Source organism: Acomys russatus, chromosome 13, assembly GCF_903995435.1.
Source record: "Acomys russatus chromosome 13, mAcoRus1.1, whole genome shotgun sequence".
NCBI classification, from domain to species: Eukaryota; Metazoa; Chordata; class Mammalia; order Rodentia; family Muridae; genus Acomys; species Acomys russatus.
In genome coordinates this window covers 34,489,884-34,510,547 of record NC_067149.1, presented here as the reverse complement: position 1 = coordinate 34,510,547, position 20,664 = coordinate 34,489,884, and the positions used below count along the sequence as shown (strand labels likewise).

General features: G+C 38.7%; 1 protein-coding gene across 4 annotated transcripts in view; it reads right to left on the bottom strand.

Annotated features, from left to right (window-relative positions):
- The window catches only part of LOC127197235 (contactin-4), a 746,803-nt gene that overhangs the window by 82,601 nt on the left and 643,538 nt on the right, over nucleotides 1-20,664 (bottom strand). The window lies entirely within an intron of this gene.

Sequence of the window (20,664 nt, the reverse complement as noted above, 5' to 3'; positions counted from 1 at the left end):
TCTCTCTCTCTCTCACACACACACACACACACACACACACACACACACACACATACATACACACACACTCACACACTGTTCTCTTGCTTCTCTTATGTTTTGCCTTCAATGACCTTTAAGCACAGTGGTTCCCTACAAGTTCCTAGAGTATTTCGGATCTCTTTCTACCTCGGGGCCTTTGTACTTACAATTCTGCTAGACTTGGACATTGCCTCCCTTTGTCAGTTATTTGTTCCTTGTCCTATATCTTCTGAGAGCAGGGGCAGTGTTCATCTTATGACATAACTTGTATCTGGCATATTGGGTAGAGGTTACAAATGTCCTGTAAACTGTTGTTAAGTGGTAGAATGAATAAGTATGTAAGTAAATTCTATTCTAAGAACTGTCATATATTATGGGAACTTGAGTGGCTAAACCAGTGGGGGTTCTAGTAGCTATTTCAGCCAAGGATCTAGAATGGACAGGGCTTCACTTAAAAGAAATTTTGATTTTTAAATAAACATAATTGAAGATTTAAATTTACTGTATTGCAGACACCACATTTACTATCTTTTGCATAATGAAGCTACAGGTCTTCTCAGACATGTTCCAGATTCTATGAGTAAGCTAGCTAGAATGTGGAAAACAAAGATGCTGGAATCACACAGGTGATTTGTACACCACATATGCCAACTCTGCTTGCTCATCTTTGTGACCTTTGGTCTCCTTATCTATGAAATCAAACTTATTAAAATAAACCTGACTCGCTCTTGGAAAAGGCAGGTTCTATGGAATTTCTAGCACATTTATCAGATAGCAGTATCTTTCATCTATTTGTTTTGTTAATTATTAATCAATTGATTGATTTTATTTTTGAGAAAGGAACACACTGTGTAGCCCAGGCTGGCCTTGTATTTCTGACCCAAGTGCTAGGACTACTATAGATGAATATACTAAGACATCTATTCTCTTTTGTTTTGAAACATGGACTATTACTTAGTCACTTCTACATAAGGGGGGGTTGGGACCTACAAAACCCTCTTCAGTACTCTCATTTTATAGAGTAGTTAAGTCAGCCTGTAAATAAACTGAGTCATCACAAATCAGCAGAGAAGGTACAGAGGGGCAGCTAGAGTGTTGTGGTTGGGAGGGTCTGTACTGGTGGGTGGTGGCTGTGCCTGTGTTGCCCTCTGCTAGAGGACTGGAGTTTGGGGGACAATGGTTTGTGGGCTGAAATAGATCCCCTGTGGAGACTAAAAAGTCATGTCAGAATCATGGCCATTACGTGGCAGTAGCTCCTGGCAGCTGGCCTGAGAGGGTTGCCTTAGTAGTTGTATTCTTTCTGTTTTACAAGCCACAAAGCCTATGGAGACACAATTAAAGCAAAGTTTTCCAAGTAATAAAACCTGCCCTCGGCCATGGCTGTGAATTCAGACTCACACAAGAGGAAGCAGCCTTAAAATCACACACAGGTCCTATCTGCAACACAAAGAGAAAAGGAGCTGCTCATTGCAGCTTCTGTTTCTAAGTCACCCAGGCAAAGAAGGACATAGGAGCCCAAACCAACAAAGCTTTAAAATCAATAGAATATCAAGCTATAAAGTCAGGTAACATAAATCCTCTCAAGCACTGGACAAGGTTGCACCTGTCAACAGTACCATGAAAGGGGCCCCACCTTTCCCTGTGGATTCTTACTTGGGCAATGGTTGATGTGTGAAAAAGAGGGATGTTTTCTTTAGTGATGCAGGCACCAAGAAGGGACCCAAGCACCCTTACATAAGTCATTGCCCATATGCCCATAAATAACCTTAATGAAACTCATTGAGTCATATACACAGGGTAGGAAGTTCACGGGGGGGGGGGGAAGGGGGAGGGGGGATATTTTGGGAGAGGAAGGGTCTTAGCTGGAGTAGGAGGCGGGAGGAAATGAATACTATCAAAGCACATCATTTACATGTGGGAAAACATACAGAAAATGTAGTAAATAATGATGAAGTTCCTCTTAGTTTTTATACGTAGGGATTATCTCCCACAGTACAATTCCTCAAAGCTACAGCGGTAAAGGTATTCTTGCTCCAGTTAAATCAAAGCCTTGGTTGAAAAAGAAGCAGACAGGAGGCCTTCTGCTTACTCACCCACAAAGGCATATACAGTTTCTCACTGCACAGAATTTGATTCCTTATTTACCAGAGAGCAGATGTACTCACAAAAGCAGAGTGGTGACCACATTTTAATTACCTCAATAATAACCAAAATAGCTTTCAGGGACTTAATCACATTCCTATTTATGAGACAATTTGCTGGAAATTGAGAAATGTTGACATATGATAACTCAGTAAATAGGGTGGCTTTCATATTTTGGATGTGAATTCATTTAACATGAGGTAGATGAGCCTGGAGTATAGTAAACACTCAGAGGGACACTTTTGATGCACAAAGGTCTATTAATAGATTGCTTCAATTAAAACAGTATCATTTGCATTCCAAAATCCTAAAGCTACTGCCCAAATAAAACTGTACCATGCAAATGATACGGAGCAGGAAGCGAGCAGAGGATCCTCCCAAAAATGATTTGGGCCCTAGACTGACCCTGATACATGTCAAGTGCGTAACGTGCCCACATTATTTATGCTCAAGGACAGGGCAGCTTGACCCTTTCAGTACCGTTCTTTTGGTTTCGATGATTCTTCGTCTTAGGGAAGGATACCAAGAGCACACTAGGGCCATCTCTGTCCCCATTTCACTCCCAGCCCAACGTTCTGACAATCAAAAAAGATCAAGGGGACCTGTCCTTGGGGAGAGGGCAAGTTTTACCTCTAGTTGAGAACTGATCTAAGGCAATTTGTTATTTTAGTGATTGACATCGGTTCTGTTTTGTACTTTACCCTTCTCATTGTTATTAATAAAAAAAAGACTTGGAATATTAGAATTCATAGGGAGGATGCGAGTGAGCAAGGTCATTGGTAGGTGGACAACTTCAGCAGCCTTCACTAAATCACGTCTTCTTGCTTCAGCTCTTTACTCTTCCTTGGTGCAATCCAGATTAGGGGCCAATCTTGTGTTTGCAGAATGATTCTCTTGCAACAAAATTCAGTGGCTAAGAAGACCAATTCTGAACCTAAACTCAACACTCACTCCTACGCTTAAGCTGTATCATTTTGAGTGAAGTGGTATCTCTGTACTTAAGTTGTCTCATTTGAGCAAACACACGAATAAAAACTGTCTTGTAGGTTGTTGGTACTTAGAAAATGTGTGGCACACCAAATGTACCAGTTAGCTGTATCAACCAATTGTTTTCATCAGTGGAGAGCTGCACCTCCCTCTCCCCCCTCCCCCCATTGTTTCAAGTATCCGTAAGGGAATGCTCAGGTCAAGAGAACTGGGGAGTAGTTCTACCATCTGGAGTCCTATGACATATCAGCACATTCAACAAGGCATACAGGTGACACTAAGTTGTCAAACAATAGAGAAGGCGTATGAGCATCATCCATGGGTGTTTAATATACCTTTGTCATATGACAATTACTTCCTAATTGAGATATTCCCTCCTAGAGGGAGGAGGGAAGCTCATGAAATTCAGAAAATGAACGATCTTACAAGTCAAGGAAGAAGATCTGAAACTTAGAGGATTCACAAGGCCCCTCCCCATAGTTAAAAAATCAGGAAATAGCTGCCTGGGGAAGAAACTCTGACCAGCTGAGCTGCTTGGAAAAGCTACTCTTGGATCTGTAGAGCCACCTGCAAGTCATGCATAGAGCTCCTGAATTGGAGCTTTCTTGAGTTGGCACCCATCCTGGGCAGGATTCAGCTGCCTCTGAGCAACCCCTCCCTCACACCCCCTGTAAGAAATGCTAATAAACTCATTGTTTCAGCAGTTGACTTTTGGCGGGGTGCCCTATCTGGAGTAAAATGTTTGTTTATATCTCTTCAGGAAAAATTAGTATAATAGCCTTCACCCATATAGTTACATTTTCAATAAATGTAATAATGCTTTAAACATGACAATAGAACTAGAAATAATGTTATCATGTTATAGACCATCCATTTCTATGAGTGAAAAGGTCACTACTCTTCCAATAAGAAAGATGTTTTTCATAACCCTAGCTGTGAGAAGAGTAGTGGCCAGACCTGGCTGACCAGGAGACCCACTTGTCTTTTCTGCAGTGGTTGGCTTAAGGATATACATGCTACTGAAACCAGAGTCTATCTGAGAAGACAACCTTTTTCTGGCAAATTGCTAAACTTGGATGATATAAAACAGGAATGTGGGCAGTTACTTCACTTGCCATAGAAAAAAGACAGTTCTTAAGGAAGTCAAGCAAAGAGACTGAGAGAGGCAAAAATGGAGAGGCCAGCACTTTATTTCAATGCTGAGCTTCTGACTCTGTCCAATAGTTAGGAATCCATGATATACGAACCAACAATTTCAGACACAAGAAATAGTTTTCAGCCCATAAAAATGGAAGAATGCAATCTCTTCAAGACATTTCAGAACTTGTCCAGGTGATAGTGTATATGAGAGTGGCAGACAGAGGACGGGTTTCTGCCAGTGAGTCGGGAAGGGGGGCGGGTGGCTGCCTTTCCAGAACATATTATGAACAAACTGATGAATGCTTACTATGGTAGAACAGCCGCAGAGTAGTGAGTATAGGAAAAACTAGCATGATACCTCCTCATGTATAGCTGTATCATACTTTTAGCTACTTATTTCTACACTTAAAGGCTATAAGTTACACATTAACCTATTGCTTTAAGTTTGTTTTATAGATGTGTGTATGCGTGTGTGTCTTACATATACTTGTTTATATGTGTACATGTGAGTACATGCGTATGGACCTCAGAGGCTGACACATCGGGTGACCTCTTTGCTTTCTACTGGGTTTTTTGACAGAAGATCCCTCGCTAAAGCTAGAGGTCACAGATTGGGATATACACAGGCTGGGCAATGAGCCTGAGTGGTCCTTCTGTCTCCTCCTTCCTTTCTGCAGCCTGGTTCCTCAGATGAAATTATATACATGCACTGCAAAGTCTGATTTGTGCACAGGTCCTCAAGATCTGAATTCAGTCTGCATGTTTTCATGATAGGCATTTTACTGACTGAACCTTAATTTTAATCTCTGTTTTATGGAACCTTTCTATGAGCTAGAAAATAGCTCATATTTTAAGTGCTAGTTGGACAATCTCAAATATTTTTTGAGATAATACCCAATATTAATATCTATATCTATATCTATATATATTTCCTTTTAAGTTGGATGCCACACTAACTTTCAAAAAGAAAGAAAGAAAAAAAAAAAACCAAGTTCCTCAAAGACTCATTGTACATTAATTTTCTTGAAAATTTAAAAAGTTTTATTTAATTTTTTTATGTGTATGAGAATTTTGCTGGTGTATTTATGTGCACCATGTATGTTTTTGGTGATTATAGTGGTCAGAAGAGGGTACTGGATCCCTAGACCTGGAGTTACAGATGGTTTGGTGTTACCATGTAGGTGCTGGGAAACATACCTGGCTCCTATGCAATAGCAGAAAGTGCCCTTAACCACTAAGCCATCCCTGGAGCCCTTCTCACTAAGATGACAAAGCTTCCTTTGTGCTCCATCTCACTTGAGCTTTTCCATTTTAGGCTATTGATTGACCCTGAGGTTGACTCTGAACTCTAAGCTCCTCCTAAGGCTTAGGAATAGTGATAGAACTAGATAAAAAGGATTGAAAAATGTAAATCCATCCGTGGCTTAGAATGGGTCCGTCATGACCTCCCAGTGGGTTTTTGAGGACATCCCTGATAATATCAGAGAAAAGTCAACAATGATAAAGTATCAAGTAATAAAAACAAGGGTGTGACATGGAACTCAATTGTCTCTACATGAGGAGAGGTCATCTAATTCACAACACAGTAAATTACCTGCAGCACACAGAAATGTTTGCTCTCCTACTATCACCAGAGGTTTCAGATATGGTGGGGGTTGGGGGTGGCAGGAGCATATCTGGAATTATGAAATAAATTGAATCTTTCTTTCTTAGTTCGAAGCTCTGGCTTGCAGCCGTTAAAGAGCTGACCTTGTCAGCCCTGTAAATCAAAACCAGTCTGGGGACAGGGGACCTTTAAAAGTGCTGAATCTTTTCTTTTGGGGGGCTTTAGTAGCAGATGACAAAAGCTGCCAACTCCACAATATTCTATCACCCCAAAGGGAAGGTTGATCTCTGAATGGTGACCTGTAATTCTTCTGAGCAGTTGTGCGTGGAGGTCCTGCTGTTAAGGAGAGAGACAGGGCATACTCATTTGCCTGAGTCACTTTGAAATATTTTCTTATAATTAAATCTCTTTACACTACAAAGCCACACTTCCTTGTGCAAAATGGCAAGAAAACACCCTTTTGATACATAGAAAGGGATTATAAAACTCTTTTTCTCTACTTTACATGAAATATAGTAAAAACAAAATTACACAATTGAAAGTTGAAAGCCTGAGAACAAGGCAATAGTTTCATACATTGCAGGGTGGGTTGGAGTTCTTTAAAAAGCAGCGATGTTGGTAGGTATTGCTACTTGTTGGCTCAGGAAGACTGGCAGGTTGGTGGCATTGCCTCATGGTGTTTGGCTCCACACAGGAGTGGACTACAATGTCCAAGGGTTACCAATGATACCTTAGGTACAGTTAAGACATGCCTGCTCTCAACCAGGGATTCCCTCCTGCTTTTTGTTGAGGGATACCACAGAGCATGTCAATCATCCCCTCATTGCGAGATCAGAGCATAGGTTGCCTAGGCCTGTGTGTGTGTGTTTCATTCTATATTGAACATTCTGTTCATTCAAATAATTGGGATATTTCACGCAAAACTCCATTCTGGAATAATTGTGACATATGGGAAAACAGGGTATTATAGGTAACACATCCCTTCAGGGCAGCAATAGGCCAGAAAACAGAAGTTGCTTCTAGGAACAGATGAACTTCTCATTGTATTTTCTATCTGTCCCCTGTGGACCTCTCAGATTGTAACTCCTTATTTTTTTGCTGCTCCCATTTGTGAAGCATTTGGAGCAGGAGTTGGGGCAGCCTTTAGGCATAAAGCTGAAGGCATAAAGTCCCTCCCTCTTATCTCTGTGTGCTGACTTACCACATAGAAAACAGCAGGTAAAGGTAGTAGGGTATTACCATTGCTACGTTCCACATACCAAGTACCTTCACCACGAGACCTTTTAATTCATATCTCAAGAGGCTGAAGTCTGATATTATTGATTTTTGTGAGCAGTTCTGAAGGAAAGCCTAATTTCTCAAGATAGGATTGGTTAGTTCTGCTTAGATGTTCTAAGGAAGAGGCTGACCTATCCTTCTTGGTTGGCCACACTTGTCCCTAATCTTGTGGAGACATCTCTTAGTACTCTGATTCTATTATCACATGATATCCTTTCCATGTGTTCTTCACATTGCCTTCCCTGTACATGTTTCCGTACTCAAATTTCTCTCCCACCATGACCCTGATCATTGAATTATGTGGTCTGTTCTGACCTTATTGTAATCTGATTGATTTCTGATGACCATTTCCATATAAGGACATACTGCAAAGTTCTAAGTGAATATGACTTTTAGGGATACAATACTCAATCTATCAAAAGAAGAAACTCACCAGAGTTATTAGTCCTATGTGATCAAGTAACGTCTATATTACAGTATAGTCCTGTATACTAAATTATAGGATAAAAAGAGGAGGGTACAAAGTAGGAGCTTTATACAAAGTACAAAGATTTTGTTTCTGTAGGCCTGGTTACCAGCTCACATGCTTACTGATCAACTGCTTTGCTATTTGCAAAGGGTCTTCCAACAACAGTGGAGCAACACATAGAGATGGAATATAAAAGTAATACCATTCAGGTGGGGTTGGAAAGGTCTAAGCACCCACATAGTGAGTCACAACTGCCTAGTCCCAGGGAATTCAATATTGTCTTATGACCAACACGAACAACTTCATACTTGAAGTACACAGCCATGCATGTAGGCAAAATACCCATACACATTTTTAAAAATTTACATTTTAAAATGTCCACAGGTAAAGAAGAATAAAGACTTGGCTAATCAAGGAGGAGATTTGTTGGGGTACACTGTTTGAAGATGTGTCTCTGTCCTTCCTTACCTAAGGCATTCACTGATTGGCTTTTAAAAAATATGACAGCCAATATCTGGGCAGAATATGGAAGATGGGACTTCCTGGTAGGGAAAAAGAGACTCTGGGAAGAAGAAAGAAGAGGGTCTTTTCACCAGGAGACACAAGAGGAGACAGATTATGACATCAGGCCTGGAAGGTATACCTAGCCATGGGTGGAGCTAGGTGCTTAGGATAATTTAGATGAGATAGTTGAGAATCTATCCAACTAAGGCCTACGCTTTAAAAGATTAGAAAGGTCTCGGTGTCTTTATATTTATGGTGTCCAGGTCACCAGGGTCTTACAACAATTGGCATACCAAAGTAGATCATGAGATCCAAGGTTAAGGCCCTGAATGGACTCCAAAAGTGATACCCAGGTGCATGAATTCCTAGCTTAGACATGGGAAACCTGGGGCTCAGAATCCATATCTAGACACAGCTTGCAGGCAGTAGAAACAGGCACAGACTGAGGCCACCACAGTGCCTGAAGACTGAAAAGCTGACATTGAACCTGTAAGTAGTGTATGCTTGAAACTGGAAATCCCAAGAAAACAGTGTTTAGAGGAAATTAATTACAGAGGGAGTTTGAACGCAGTGAAAGAGAAATTAGTGAATGCACATAGAAAGTGAAATCTCTGAAGGAAAGTAAATGAAATAGAAATGCTTTGAAAGATGGATGAAGAAATGAAAGAAACTGAACATAGTCAATCATATAATGAAATATTGAGTTTGAATATAAAAAGTAAAGGCTCTGAAGGAAGCAGAGAGAAAGAGATAATAAGGGAAGGAGAGAGAAATTGCTGGGAAATATTAACTGGCTATGGCCAGTATTGGATTAGCTACTCAAGAGGTAAGTAATTTGTGTTAAACCTTACAAAGTGATAAAGATGTAAAAAGTCCAAGAAAATTATCAGCTGGGTCATGAGAGAGAATTGGCTCTGGTAGAAAAGAAATTTCAGGATGCACATGTGAATCTCTTGGGTCCAAAGCTGGATTTTATTTTAGTTATTTTGTCTTTCACTTATTCTCCCACAGGAATTTGTATTCAGAGAGAAGATAATATCTTAGAATGGATATTTTTAGCAAACAGAGTGAAAAATTAAACACCTATATAGAAAAGTTTTCTGCATTGATTCTGAAAGGAAAAATGAGACTCTGTTAGTTAGCAGGAACAGACCTAGCAGAAATTGCGGTACGTTTTACTAATGCTGAAATTGCTTCATTATGGGCAGAAAACAAACACTGGCAAAGAGCTTGCAGCATTTTTTTTTTTTGAAATTAACAACAGATACCCCAAAAGCCAACAAGTCCAGTTTATTAAAAAGAACTAATTTGATTCTTTTTATATAGTAAGAGGAGCACCAATTTCTCAGTCTTTTACCATTTAAAAATGGATGTCAATAAGTTGGGAATAGCAGGTTATAAATCAGAAAATACGAGTAAAGTAGTTCAAAGCCTATATCCTTCAGTTCAAACATCAGAACTATATGCTCTTCTCATTGTTCTATTAGATTTTTCAGGATCCCTTACTATAGTAACTGACTTTCAATATGCAGAAAGAGCTGTTTTGTATATAGAGGCTGATGAAGTTGGTCCGGATGATTCAGAATTAACTTTGTTATTTATACAAGTACAACAGATCATTTTAAACAGAGATCATCCATTATATATAATCTATATTTGTCTCATACAGGGTTATCAGGACCATTGGCACTAAAAATTGAGGAGATAGATCAATTATTAATAGAAATGTATTAAAAGCTTCAAATTTTCCTAAAAGGAATCATGTAAATAGTAGAGATTTAAAGAAAAAAATATCTAAAACCTGAAAGCAAGACAAAGAGATTATATATAATTGACCTAATGTTCTTTTTATAATCAAGTTCCATTAACTGCTGGAAGAAACCCTAATGGTATCCAAAGAAATGAAATATGACAGATGGATATTTTTCATTTTGCAGAATTTGGAAAACTGAAGTATATACACCATATAATTGATACCTAATCAGGATTTCAATGGGCTTCTGCCTTGAATTCTAATAATCCTGATTCTGTAATTACCCATTTATTAGAGGCAATGGCTGTCATGGGGACATCTTTAGAGATTAAAACTAATAGTGCTCCAGCATATGTATTTAGTAAATACAGCAATTCTTTAATATTATAATATAAAACATGTTACTGACCATATAACCCTATAGGTCAAGCAATCTTGGAAATATCTAACCATACTTTAAAGGTAATGCTTATAAAAACAGAAGGATATGGGATCTCCCAGACATAGATTACATAATGCTTTATTAACTTTAATTTTTTAATGTCAATGACACAGCACAGCTGCTGAAAAACAATGGATTTTAGAAAAGCCTGCTGATTTAAATCAGTCCAAATATTTTAAAGATGTGTTGATCTCAGAATGGAAGGCTGGAAATGTGTTGCACTGGGAAAGAGGCTATGGTTTTATTTCCACAGAAAATGGAAAGCTGTGTGGATTCTTTCAAAGTTAATAAAAATTAGATTTGACCTTAAGAGATCTCAAGAAGATCTTTGCTCCTAACATGGAAGATGAAAAGGACCCAGAAGACCTGCCAACAAAACAGGTGACACATATTCTGATCCCCATATGTAGGAACAGCTCGGAGAACCATGAATATCTCTGAAATAGCCAATGAATCCGTTTGGCTACCTGACCCTCATGTCTTATTATTACATGCCATTCTTTCTCATATGGCATGGATGGGGATTATACAATATAACCTGATTTATAAAGATTACATAATCTTTGTATACATGAAATTTGGCTGTACAATCTAATTTGACTTATAAAGATTGACAGATGCTTTTCATCTGATCAAACCTAGATTCATCATTAGCAGATTTGTTGTATACATATGTTAATACAAAAAATGTTCCTCGATGTTATATTTAAATGTTTCTGTGTTTTCAGAGAGAAACAACCGGACAGTTAAAGTGGCCCTGATAAGATTCAACTTTGAAAAGGATACTGAGATACTGAGACATATTTATGCCAGCATCTTGCTAGATTCAGCCTCATAGACTGCCTTTGCCACTGTTTCATCAAAACTTGCTTTAAACTGGCTGACACCTGTTGGTCCAGACTCAGACTGCTTCATCCAGGACTTAGGTAAGCCCTGCACTTTCCTGTCACATAAAGCCTGGATAACAAGAGAAACAGCTAGCCCTCCCAGGATTTACCAGCATCCCAACTTTCTTAGGGCCTCCAAAATATGTTGTCACCCCCAACAGCAGGAAACATAAAAAAAATGACACCCTCAGTCCCGAGAGGTGGGGTGGGTGGTTTTTTTGTTTGTTTTTTGTTGTTGTTCAGTGGGTTATTGATGTTTACTGGCATCTATAGGGTTGAATCGATGATTGTTAATGGTGAGGGAGGTAACAAAAGAACATTAGATTCAGGCATTTCTCTCTCTCCTATAAACTTCTTCCTTTTCTATCTAATGTTTGGTGGTGAAAAGGGGTAAAGGGGGAGAGGAATAAGGGATAACAGGATAGATTACAATATCTCCATGAAAAGAGAAGAAGATTATTGTAAGTCTCAAATATTTTAAAATTGATATAGACAGACGTGACAGAAATGTAAGGTTATAATTATTCTACTGCAGATTGGTCCAACTCTTGGTTAAGGTATATATGCATATACAATGTATTTAGAAATGAAATGCAAAGTCCTAATCTCCTGGAAGTTACTATAAAAACTGTTAAAGATACTTAAGGAATGCAAGTTATTAGTCAGTCAATATATAGTCATATTAGGTACTAGTTTAATTAATAAAATAAGCCTAATTTAGTCTACTGTATGTTTTCTAAGTTAAACAGAAAGTAAGTAGATAGAAACAAACAACTTTTATCTATTTAGATATGCTTTAGATAGATAAATGGCCCTCAAACACTTCAGAGATCAGCAGAACATGGCATTTAGATGTTTTAATAATAAAAGGCTCTTCTGACAGAAAGACAGATCAGCTCCTGATAGCACCCTTATTCTACTCCTCCTCCAAAGATGATGGGCACTGAACAACTACCATCTGAAGTTTTCTTCAATCATTGCAAAGTTGTCAACTGGGCAGAAAACTGCCCTTGCCTCCGCTGCTGACAGCTGGCTGTCCAAACTGGGGACAAGCAGGCTACTAGGAAATCGATTGCCCAACTCTGCTCCGTCAAGGTAGGACAGCACTTCTGCTTCACAGAGAAGCCTGTCAAATATTCTGGAACCAATAGCCAGAGAAGATGGATGCGTCACTGACATGGAGAAATCTAAGGTGACTGTCCAGGTAGACAGTAAGTGTCTGTCATTTTTGTTGTTCAAAAACTCTTTGCTCTGTACGTCCTGCTTACTCAGGTAAAATTTATCCTTTTCAGGTCTCTACTGAGCTTGAAGACTAGATAATTATAGTCTTATGGCTTTCCTTGTTACCAAATTCAGAAAAGAAACTAAAAAAGAGAAGTAAAATTTATTAAGATTGAGAGACATAAAAGCTTAAGTTGTGAAGAATCTAAGAAAGTGTTTAGGGTCCAAAGAGCTGTTTTAAGAATGATAGCTGCAAGTTATGAAGGTTGGGGGACATGAAAGTCTAAGTTGTAAGAAGGTGCTTTAAGGTTGGTAAATGGAGGTTAGTGGGTCTAAGAATGTATTTTATGAAGGTTGGGGGAAGTTGTAAACAGGTTTTTTAAGGTTGGTAATTACAAGTTGTGATTGTTAGAGGATAAAAACGCCGAGATAGTGATTTAGGTACAGAAATTTCAATTCACCAAGATAGATAGCTAGTGGAATATTTTCTCCAAGGCTGCAAATATAAATAGGCTGGACATTGTGAATGTAGTTCTTACATGACAGTTTTCATAATTGTTCTTATTGTATAGAGGCTGTTGTAGTCAGAGGGGGAAAAGCCCTTTATTGGACTAAAAGGGGGAGATTTTGGGGTGCCCTGTGTAAAAGTGTGTCTCTGTCTTTCCTCACCTACCTAAGGCATTCCATGATTGGCTTTAATAAAAATCCAAAAGCCAATATCCAGGAAGGAAGTGGGAGGCTGGACTTCCTGGTAGAGAGAAAGGGACTCTGGGAAAAATAAAGAGGAGGTTCTTTTTACCAGAAGACACAAGAGGAGACCGATGTGACTATGGACTTGGAAGGTATACCTAGCCACGTGACTGGATGATGCTAAATGGTTGGGTTAACTTAGATGAGCTAGTTGAAAGTCTGCCCAGCTAAGGCCTAAGCTTTAAAATATTACAAGGTCTCAGTGTCTTTATTTTTACGGTTGGCATGTCACCAGGGTTTTACAACAGAACCTGACAGGGGTGATAAATGAACTTGGAAGAAGCTCCCTTGATTTTCGTCATCTGAGAAATTTGAAGAGCCGGGTTGGATAATCATCATTGGTATGTATATCACATAGCTACCTGACAGCAGATAACACTAAATTTGCCTCTGAAGAAATAAAAAGGATGTGGTTTTTTTTTTTTTTTTTTTTTTTTTTTTACTTTTCTGTTACTATGATGAGACACCATGACCAAGAAAAACTACAGAAGAAAGAATTTATTTGGGGCTTACAGTTTAAGAGGATGAGTCCATTATCATCTTAGGGGGAGCACGAGAGCAGTCAGGTAGACTTGATGCTTAAACCGAAGCTGGAAGCTTACATGTTGATCCACAAGCACGAAGCAGAGAAAGTGACACTGGGAATGGTTTGGGTTATCAAAACCTCTAAGCCCTCCCCCAGTGACACATTTCCTCAACAAGGCCACACCTCCTAAACCTTCCTTAATAGGTCTACAAACTATAGACCGAGAATTCAAATAAATGTGCTCCTGGGGGCCATTCTCATTCCTGCCACTATAATGTGGTTTGAATTAGTTTGATTTCCCTTCTACTTTTTCTTTAAATGGCATGTGCCCAAGCTTAAATATTTAATTTTAACAGATCTAAGCATTCTCAGTTTCAGGGAGGGAGTGACTTCTGCTGACTTTAGAAAGCAATACTGTTTAGGGTGATGTGCAATTTAAGTGAGTTGAGAACAGCAGAAGACAGCTTTACTCCCACTGAAAGGCAAAAAGGATGCTTAGATTACAAATGTAAATGAGGGCCAGCAAGATGAGACTGAGTCCAAGGACAGTTTCAAGGGAACCTGTCATTGATCTTCCCATGTAGTTTCTGTGGCAGCAAGAGACATCACTATTGAACAGGCTCCCTGGTGACAAAGTTCTCTCGGAGATAATTTGCTTTCTGTCGTAAGACCTGAGTTCAATAAAGTACCGAACAACATGTGTATCTCAGTCCATCAGAAGAACACTCAGCTACTGTGACCCCCACAGCCTCTGCACAAAGCACTGCTTCCAAGAGAAAACAGAGTCATGATGGTTACATTTAACTTCTGCCTTTGCAAAGCCCTGGGAAGAAGCAACTGCCTGACAGTAGAAGAGTAAAAACAATCACAGAGTTAATCATAATATTTTCTGGGCCATGCATGATAGAAAGGAAAATATTTTCTTGATCTACTAAAACTTTGTCATTTTGTTTGTTCTTGTAAATATAAAAGACTAAACATACCACATCTGGGAAGAAGGGGATAACATTAGAGCATGCTTCGATCTAAATTTTGTTTCTTAAATTTCAGGGTTTAATTTATGCAAGGTTATTTTGTGTCTCCATTAATAAAGGATTTAGAATTTCTTTCTTCTGAGAAATTATGGCATAATGTTAACATAAATTCACCAGACATCATGAAAACAAATGAGGGGCAGACGGATAAAGGTAATATATTTCATTGTTTATAATTTCATATGCCTCTGTCAAAGCATCATAGAAAAGTAATATTACTTATGTGATGAAAAAAAATACTACTAAAGGCATTCAGAAATTTTTATATAATATCTTCCTAGGACATTAGAGTAGATAGTGAGTAAAAGAAGAATTTAATAAACAAGTTCAAGAACCTTTGGAAACAACTGTCAATTAAAAAAGACCGGATGGACAAAAAAACATAGAACAAGTGAGTGTATTAAGTGAGGTGTTGAGCATGAAAGACATACAGCCTATTAAGAACCTTCAAATTCCTAATGGTTACTGCTGTGTGGCTCCAGCTTCTATAAGGTCATTTCAGTTGACATAATCTCAAGTAGGAAGATCATTTCAGAGAAATGTACTAAAATGGTCAAGATCAGTAAGAGGTGAAAAGACGTCACAAGCCCAGGTATGCCCACAGTTTCTACTGCTTCTATTATTTCACCCTGTGTACTACCAGAAATTACACAAACACAAGACAGGACACAACCATAGTTAAGTGATTTTCCTTCCACTTCCACTAGAGATTTATTTATAATTAGGGTTTTTTTTCTAGTTAACTTATCAAAATGTCTTTTCTCTCATATCAAGGAATTTACATTCATGCCAATATGTCGGAAAGCATAGGAACAAGTAAAGAATATATAAAAAGAATTAAAGACCAAAATCACAGGATGGTCCATTTGTCTCAGTAACTGAAATGCCTAGAAGGCATTATTATTAGTCAGAAATTTTTTAATTATCAACCAGAAAGGGAGTACACTACACAGCTTGTATAAGTTACTGCATAGAAGCCATTTCCACAATGCACACAGTGATATTGGTAATAACAAGAAAACTTGTTTTAACTGGATTATTTTCCCAATTCTCAGTCTCTTGATAACTGCAAGACAAGGCTGTGTTTGCTTCATATGTCATACCAGAACTGCAATGTCTTTCTCAGAGTAGAAACGGAGCATGAATGTCCTCATTCTTGCTTAGGTCATGACAGAATGCCATTGTTAAGGTTTAGCTGAAATGTAATGCCTAATGGTTTCCCTGTCCTGAACACTGGCTACACAGCACCTTTGCCTGCTGTGGTAAAACAGAAACTTGGAATCACAAAAACAGTCGTACCATCTGGCCTTTCTCAGACTTTATACTTGATGGGCCTTCCATCTCTGCTCTAGTCATTCAAAGTGGCTTAAATCTCTATTTCTCAAGCACAGAGCTTGAGAAAGTCTCAACACTCAAGATTCTGGTTTGCACCTTTAGAACCAGAGTCTTATGGATGCAGAGATGCTCAGAGGTTGCGGAACCTTGCTCTGTTTACAGAAGACCTGGGTTCAGTTTTCAGGACAGCATGGGGCAGCTCACAAATATTTGTGACTACAGTCCCATGGGATCCAATGACTTCTTCTGGTGTGTCAGCACCAGAATGGACATGGTACATATACATACTTTGAGGCAAAACACTCCTGCACATAAAATAACAAAAAATTAGAAAATTAAATAAAATTGGGACCACACTGATAGCATCTTAATGCAATCTGAGTTTTGAGAAGGCTAAATATGAAAATAGCCCTGAAACACTTATCACCACTGCTGAGTAAGCAGCTGATAAATGAGATTGCCATGATTGCTTTTGTTACTATTTTTAGATTCATTTTCATAATCAATAGTCAGTTAACATTTTCTTTGAAGAGCCTAAATTTGAAAATTGCAGCAGTTGGGTAAAGGAAATACAATATGCCTATGACTGATGGAAATCAGTATCTGCCCACCAGAAATGACGATAACAATAAAAATAAATATTATGAATGTGTTCATCAGGTACAGTTGTCTGACAAGATCGGAGCCCAGAGGCAGCAGTAGTTTTCGTGTAAGAGGGATTGCTTGGGCTTCCAAATTGTTCGCACATGCTAGAGCCAAATTGAGTTTCTTCTTTCTCTTCTCAGAAGGGTGTGCATGGGTTCTGCAGCTGTGCGCTATGTGCTGTTCCAGTGCACTCAAGGACATGGAGAGATGCACGGCTTCAGTAATGTGAAACATGCTCTCCGTCAGCCCTGTTCCTACCATTCCTTGTATGACATTCTGAATGTCAGTGTGTGTTAGGCAGCTTCTGTTACTCAGTTCATAGCCCTCCACAGCTGCCCAGTGAATTGACTTAGCACTTATCAACACCAGCTGCACACACAACCTATATAAAAACTCCAAATACCAGGTCCCAGGCCTTATTTTTCTTCTATCCCCTTATTACTACTTCACATCAACAGGCAAGTAGTTAATACATTGATGACTGCATTAAAAGTATTTAGTCTTAAAGGATATCAGACACAGTGGCAACTTCTTAAGGTTAAGACCTTAATATATGAGCTAGACAATGGATGGACAGTATATGGATCAATGGATGAAAGCAATTACTTACTGTGTGCCTGAAGACCTGAGTTCAAATCCCCCACATAGGGTGTGGTCACTGAGATGTCTGTAATCTCAGACAGGAGAACCACTACCCTAGATCCAGCAACTGTATCTCCAGGGGATAAGATCAGCCTCCTCTGACACCTACACACATGGGTGCATGCATTTGTACCCACATTTGTACAAACTACACACACACACACACACATACACACACACATCAAACAAACAAACAAAAAAACCCTCTAACTTTTTAAAAATAATTTTAATGGATGAGTGCAGTTCAAAAATTTTTTAGAACCCAAAGCAAATTATAAAATTATAATATTCTATAGATGAAGCTGCAACTATTCACAGTACTGCTAAAGATTACTAGTCTCTAAAAATTAAAAACAAAACAAAGTGAAACAAAATAAAATGAAACAAACAAAGAAAAAACTCTGCAAAAAAGGTCACTGCCCTTGGGCAAACAGAGAGACTGTAAAAGTTCTAGTTACAAAGCTGTATAAGGTATGTTTACTATTTCTATGAGGCTCAGTAAATAACTCTTTTATGAAGTTAATACATAAGTATTCTCTTCCCAGGGAAATCATTTTTATGTGCACTGTTTCTTCAAGTCTATTTTGTACAGCAATTTTCTTAATCAACCCAGGTCCTTGCAGCAGCCTCCTTTCCCCTTTCTCTCAACTATTGTACTCAGCTATCCCCCTTCCCTGCCTCTGCTCATGGCAAAGGAAGCTATTTCTTCTCAAGAAAGAGTCTTTATTCTTTTCAGACAAACCGTCGAAAAAGAACGGTGAAGTCACACAGGTAATGGGTTGCAATAAATAATTCTCAAGATGACAGAACATTTAAATACTTGATATATGGGGCCTCTCCTACTTAATAGCCCAAATCTGCAAGGACCTTTTCCTAATTCCAAGGGGAAGCTGATGACAGAAAAAGTGAAGACTTAGGGAAGGACCAGGAAGCTTTTATTATGGAAAATGTCTTGGTGGAGAGGAGAGGCTAGTAATTTAGATATGCCAGTGATAAACGGAGTTTGATAAGGGCATGAGAAAGGTCTGAGGAAGATGGGCCATTGTACAAATGACCTACTTAAAGCAAAGTGCAAAGCAAGAAACCACCTGAACATGTTTATCCTCTGTGTGTATAAAAGATTTTTTCTGACAATTCCTTCTCTGATAATCAGCACAGCACACTTGGAAAATATGGCAGATGAGGCTTCTATGTAAGTGTAAAACTCAACGGAATCAAGAACTGAAGAGCAATCTTGAAAATACTGACAATCTTCAACATTCTGCAGCAAACGGGCAACAACTGTTTGCCACCAATTAAATTGCTAACTACTTAAAAAATTAGATTGCTTAACAAAGCACGCTTTATTTTGTGTCTAATTCCTCAAGTCAAGAAATACAGCACTTTACAAAATATTTGCCTTGGCTATAAAATAAGTAATGCATCATAGGACTCAGAAGATGGAGTCATGGTTAAGGCACTTGCCATGTGAGCATAAGACCTGAATTCAGACCTGTGGCACCTACATAAAATCCCAGGTGTGTCAGCATGCACCTATAATCCCAGTACATTAGTAGGAGTCAGAACTGTGTGATCCTAGGAGCTCTCTAGCCAGCTTGCGTAGCTTAATCAATGAGCCTTAACTTCAGTGAAAGACCCTGTCTCAAAAAAATAAAGTGAGGAGTATTGGAGCAAGACACCCGGAGTCAACCTCTCAAACCCACAAGCATGTGCACACATAGAACTTTTATGTAGCAGTTTCCTGTGAGGTGGAGCATTCCATGTTGATGGGGGAGCCCAGTAAGATATCCAATGTTCCAAGAGGTGGGAAAACATCCAATCCTTTAGGGAAGTTCTTAAGCTCAGAAACAACAAAGGGTTGAGGAGGTCCCTGAAACTGATCAGATTCACTAGGGCCTTCCTGTTCTAAAAGAACAGAATCAGTAAGGACTGCTGAGAGTCACTAGAAGACCAACCCAGCACCACAGAAGACTCAGATGAGCTGCACTGCCTAGAAGAGGCTCAGGCTAGCTGGGCTTTCTGGAAAGGATACTGTCCAACCTGTCTAACTGCATGCAGGCTGTCCAGTGAACTTCAGGTTTCCAACTCTCATGAGCTGTCACCCAATGCTAGGTTGGGCTTTGGTAATTCAGCTCTCTTTGAGCCATTTCTGCCTCTGTAAGTAAGCCCTCACCTGTATTTCTATAGGTAGCGCCCCCAAAATGCATTGCTTGGATTTTAGTTAAACCCTTTTGGTCTGTGTTTGGTTCCGTCTCTGGAGTGAGCAGATATCTATATACATCTCTGGAGGAAGTTATCATAGAAACACACACACACACACACACACACACACACACACACACACACACACACTTAGTAATCATGTAAATGAGAAAAGAATTCTTAAAAGCTTTCTTTTAAGTGCATATGTGCCTACGTGTGTCCATGAATAAGAATGAGGGGGTACCAGTATTAACGAGCACAAGCATTAGTATTTATGAATTACAGTGATTTATGAGGAAACTGATCTTAATAGCAAATTCAATTTTTTCCCCAAAATGAGGTAACTTGAATAATAAGTGATTTAAAGATATTTGCTTTGTAGTGGTCAAATCGTAGAAGGAGACAAAGTTGAAAAGAATATAAAACACCAGGAGGTCTGTATAATTAATCAGCAACCCTATGAAATATGCCATAAATTGGAGTTGCAATTATATTACTGTTCTTGGAAAATGGGGAACTGGACTTTTTCATGGGCTATTCATGTTTATTTCTTAGTATTTATCTGGAGCATAATGTAAAATGCACATTAGGCGATGTGGCAAGGGAGTCAGCCCCTTCACTTGAGCTATTCACAGCCTCATTTGCAAGTCTTTACAGCCCCTTCCTGGTGAGATTGCGGTTAAGGTCATAAAATAATATCTTGCCACTGTCGAAAGTTCCTGTCAAGAAAGAGAAGTTTCAAAGCCACCAGAAAAATATGGTTTCTAAGGATCTGAAATTTGCCACAAACTATATTTCTTTTTATGAAATTAAGTATAAATTTACTTTTAAAAAAATCAAGTTGTTCCTTTGCAATTTTCAGCCCTAGTCTTTTCACTTTTCACATAAACTATAGACCTTGAAGGTATTTATTACTGCTGTTATTATTTATTCCAAAGACCTTAGATTTCACTTATTGTTTCCATGATATGTATAAAGATTTATGGAGTTCAGAAATATTTTAATAGAAATTAAAATGTGCTAAGTCCTTTCAGCTTCTGCTGACTGTTAACATGAGTCTCAATATCCAGCCATCCTTTG